Source organism: Cannabis sativa, chromosome 1, assembly GCF_029168945.1.
Source record: "Cannabis sativa cultivar Pink pepper isolate KNU-18-1 chromosome 1, ASM2916894v1, whole genome shotgun sequence".
In the NCBI taxonomy this organism is placed as follows: Eukaryota; Viridiplantae; Streptophyta; class Magnoliopsida; order Rosales; family Cannabaceae; genus Cannabis; species Cannabis sativa.
In genome coordinates, this window is record NC_083601.1 from 18,038,066 (window position 1) to 18,043,196 (window position 5,131).

A 5,131-nucleotide genomic window follows, 5' to 3' on the forward strand; every position below is an offset into this window, starting at 1 on the left:
ATTATTATTATTATTATTATTATTATTATTATTATTATTATTATTATTATTATTATTATTATTAGTTAGTATATGCGATACGTATACACGATTCAACCGAACCGAACGCCTATTTTGGTGGAATGGGAATCGCTCCACTTCGGTTCAATGCGATATTTTGCTTGGGTTTAAACACGATAGAAATTAGGTTTTAAACTCTATTTTCGTTCACCCAAAACAGAGAACCAACGAGAAAGAGAGAGAGAGAGCACGTATACGGCGTATACGGTACCGAAAATTTTCGTTTCTTCAAGCGGAGTGAAACCTGGGTGAACGTGGGGGTTTGGGATCACTTATATACGACCTAAGGAAGCTTTTTAACGTGGTATAAGGGGCGGAAGTCGTCGTTTTAAGATTAGCCATTTTTGAAGCTTCAAAGGTGCGGCTTAGTTACGGACTCGAATTCGAACGTGTTTAAGCTTGTTCTTGGGTCAAGGGAGGTTATATTTGAGTGCATGGGACCCTAAGGATTGTTTTTGACGTAAGAAAACGAAGCTTTAACGTCCAAAACGAAAATCCAAAATTTTGACTCCATTAAAGGCGGTACACCGCCAACGAAGAAGACAACCCCGATCTGCCTTCTCGGACCACTTTTCTTGATCGTTTTGAGGTCCTGAGCATTGTGGAGAGCTTCCCAATTCGAAAGGACGCTTCAAGAGCCATCGGAGACAAAGTTACACTTTACCGGCGACGAAACCGACGAGAACGCCGGCGACCGCGTTCTGACCGTTTCTGAGGTGTTTTTCTTAGATATTTTTGTATATTTTGATTCCTTATTTTATTCTAAGGTGCTTGGTGAAGTTTCATAATTTTCTGAATTTATTTGGAATTATTGTGAATTATTTAGTATAATTCATAGATTAATTATGAAAAATACTTAGATTACTCAGAAAAATCTAAATATATTTTATATGATTAGTTATGAGATATAAACTATTGCAAAATTGGTAGATTTGAATTTCGGTTAATTTTGTATTTTTCATGAATTATTTAGGTTATTTATTAAATTAATTATGAAAAATACTTAGGTTGCTCAGAAAAATCTAGATTAATTTTATTTGATGGACTATGATATATAAACTGTTATAAAATTGGTAGATTGAATTTTCAGGTGATTATGTATTTTTCATGAATTATTGATGTTATTTCTTATTTAAATTATGAAAAATACCTAGGTTGCTTAGAAAATTCAAAGAAAATTATTTATGACTTATTACAGATTATGAAGTGTATTAGAAGAGTTAGATTCGGTTTTTAATCAATTTTGGTATTTTTCATGAATTTACTTAATTAATGCTTAAGTTAAATATGAAAAATAGATAAGTGTTGTTAAAATAGTAAAATGTATTTTTGAAATACCATTTACTGTCTATGACGTCAAAAGGAATAGGTTTTATTATTTATTAGTTGCTGTAGGTATTTATTATAATTATTGGTGATTAATTAACTATTTATTTGGACTTTAATAAGAATAAATGGTATTTTAGTAAATTTTACGTAGAAATGTGTTGTATGAATTCATGTTTTACGTTAAGAATGTTTGTTTGAGTCCATGCAATATGTTTGTGTGAATCTAAATAATAAATGCTTATGTATGGTGTGTCATGCAAGCGAAATGGACCTATGTGTTACGTATCTTTACGTAAGTTTCTGTATGAGTTTAGAGATTCATACTTGAATGTATTTTGAGTGTATTGTTGTGTTAATGAATGTCTAGGATCTTGTTCTCAACAAGGAAATTCGTTGAGGTGCTCGAGGTAGCAAGTGTGGTCTTAGCAACTGAGGTAAGAAGAGTGGACATCTGTGCACATGGTGTATGTTATGCATACAACTTGGGTTGGTTTGCTATTTAATTTGATTGTGTTATGATTTCCTTATATTTTGTGAGCATCGTTAGCATGAGAATGATATTAGGATCTTGCTGCTTGTGTGAGCATAACACTTGCAGGTTATAACATTATCATGGGTGAGTACAACTTATGGTAATTAATTGCCCTGTTGGATGCCAAGTGTGAGAATAACACAAGGCAGGGCAGTTTACCTCATGTCTGATCAACATGAGTGTATAGTTGATTATCGTATGTGAGTATAATGTGCGATATGAGACATGATTGGTGCATGTGAGAACAACATGCGTTGTGGATATATTTATGGAATGTGAATTACTGTTGATTAATATTAAAGAGCAAATTATGTCAAGTAACTAGTTAGGAGGGTTATGTCCTACATAGCTCTTCTTACTGGGCGTTAGCTCACGGGTACTCTGTGTGCAGGTAAGGGTAAGGCTAAGCAGTGAGAATGAAGAGCTCGAGGCGTGGACCGCATGTTAGGGGGCTGGCACAGTATTTTGCTTTTAGTGTTTTTAACTGCTAAACATTTTGGAACTATTATTTTGACTTAACTAGTTCTTATTTAAGTTTACAGTACTAAAAGTATTTTGTTTTAAACAATGAGATCTCATGCTTGGATATTTTTCAATAAAGCAGTATTTGATTGTCTTTATCTTATTAAATTATTTTATACGGACTATCCTATGTGACATCTCGGGAAATCGGGGTGTTACATAAGTTCCAGAAAGAATCTAATTAGTTAAAATTCTTTATTTAATTAAATACAAGAAAAATACAAATAGTTTGTCTAGAAATAATATCTAAAACTAAAAGTGTTTTTCTTAAAATTAACTTTAAAATATTAAAATGAAAATAAATTTTCATATATTTTAAAAGTTAATTATGTTGCTAATTCAATTTTATTAGGTCAAACTAATATAATTAACCTAGTACAGTTATTCAAATCAGGCAAATGTGCCTTCACAATTGGGGTAGTTCATGTGAGGGGGTGCTGGGTTCAGTATGTCGTACCCACTTCTATGGCTCCCAACTCTCACACAAGGCCCAAAAGAGAGGAATTTAACCTTAAAATAAATAACTGTTATTAATTGAATAGGTCCAATAACTAAATGGACCTAAATAAAATCTATCATAATGTGACATTTTATTTAGCAACAACCTATATGCATCTATATAATAAAATAAACACATAGGCTCACACAGGTACACACTTGGATGGATCTTATCATGTTGCTAGGTCATACACAGATGAAAGAAGATTGTAAAATTTACTTGTTACAAATTATTAACTTGACCAAGGGAGCCATGAGTTAAAATCAGATCATTGGATCTGTCAACAAGTTAACCATGGCTATTTGCAATCAAGTAATAATAGGTTTTAAAAACTTACATACAAGCTAAAACCACATACTCCTGCAACAAGGTTAGCTGGATAGTTGGAAGTAGGATTTATTCAATTTTAAATAAATAAATTTCGAAAAATAAATAATTAAATAAATAAATAAAAAATAAAATTTAATTTAATTTTAGAAAAATTTATTTATTTTCGAAAATAAAAAAATATTATTAATTTAAATTTTCAAAATTATTAAAAATAAATATTTAAAATTAAACCTACAATTTTTGAAAAATTAGGTTTCAACTAACCTAAATATCATTTCAAAATTTGCTAACTACTTTTAAAAAATTAAATGTTATTTTATAAATAAAAATTAGAAAAGATAAATTAAATATCTTTTTCAGATTTTAAATTTAATTTAAATAAATAAAATAACAAAATTTAAAAGTTAGCAAAATATCTTACATCTATTTAAAATTACATGATTATAGTTATCTTATTTTAAATTTAAATAAGGTCAAAATATTTTTAAAAAAATTAAAAAATTTAATATCTGACCTTAAATTTAAAAATAAGATAAGATATAATCAAATTTAAAAATAAGATAGATAATTAAGCAAAAAAGATAGATATTTTCTAATTTCAAATTCAAATTACACTAATATCATTAATTAAATTAAAAAAAAATTAATTATGATAATTAGAATTGAATTAGGAATAGTAAATCTATAAATACAAAAGTATACAAAAAATCGGAACTTAAATCCATGAAAAAGCATGAAAAAATGAAGAAAAACGAAAAAATTGTGAGCTATACGGACGGTATGCAACGCATACCGTCCACGCGCGCTCACAGGGACGCTGGCCGAGAAAACTCGGCGGACAGGGGAAGTTGCAGCATTCTCGCGCGCGTAGGTGGGGTTCAGACAAGCTTCCGCGCGCGCAGGAGGGGATTCAGATAGCAAGCTCGGTCGTTGCTTGTCTGAATCCGCGCGCGCGTGAGTGATGTACAGCCACCTTATCTTTTCTCGAATCTTCAAAAAATCATAACTAATTCAAATTAAATCGAAATTGAGTTCTGTAAAAAAGTAACTTGCTTAATTTTTTCCATAATATCCAATAAAAATAATTCCAGAAATAAATATTCAATTATTTTTCACGAAAATTCACAAACATCAATCAATCATCATATAACACTCAATACAACATGAAACCATCCATATAACAAACAATCATTTTAAAGTCCAAATTTCTTGCAAGCAAATCAATTCCCATGGTTCTGAGACCAGTTTTTGGAAATTATTTTACCAGGATCTTAGATCTACTCACAAGTATGTTGTTTAACACCCTAAATATGAACTTTCTAAAACGATAAATTAAACACATATAAAGTTAAGAAAACCTTACATTGATGCAGCAGAATTAATGTCTCCTTCCACTCAGATCTCTAACCCTTGTATCCTTTCTGTAGCAGAGTATAATCAAGATCTGAGCCTGAATGTCCTTCTTCTTTAGTTTGATCCTTCACAGTCTTCCAATCTATGATTGGGTTACTGCTTGCTGTGTGTGGGCACTTACTCTTTCACTAGGGTCACGAAAATTATGAAGAGAGAAAAGAGAAAAGGTTTTGGCCAGGTATAGAAAGTAGGGAAGGCTCAGTTTTTCTGAAGAGAAAAATTTCTGTCAGAAGATGTTATGAAAAGCATGTAATTTGACTGAGCCATCACTTTCTATTTATAGGCAACTACTAGGTTTAGGTTAGGAATTATTTGGCATTATAATAATGAAAAAATTAATTTGAAATCTCACAAATAGTGGCCGGCCATGGTGTAGTTTATGGGCCCCACTTTATTTTGCAGTTTTATCAAATTTTATTTCTATTTTCTCAAAAATGCCAATTTTC

General features: G+C 30.7%; 1 long non-coding RNA gene across 1 annotated transcript; it reads left to right on the forward strand.

Annotated features, from left to right (window-relative positions):
* The first annotated feature begins 218 nt into the window (after positions 1-218).
* Positions 219-2,604, forward strand: LOC133031519 (uncharacterized). The gene is made up of 3 exons (XR_009684675.1): positions 219-776; positions 1,757-1,823; positions 2,313-2,604. It is a non-coding gene; the product is annotated as an uncharacterized LOC133031519 (long non-coding RNA).
* The last annotated feature ends 2,527 nt before the right edge of the window (positions 2,605-5,131 follow it).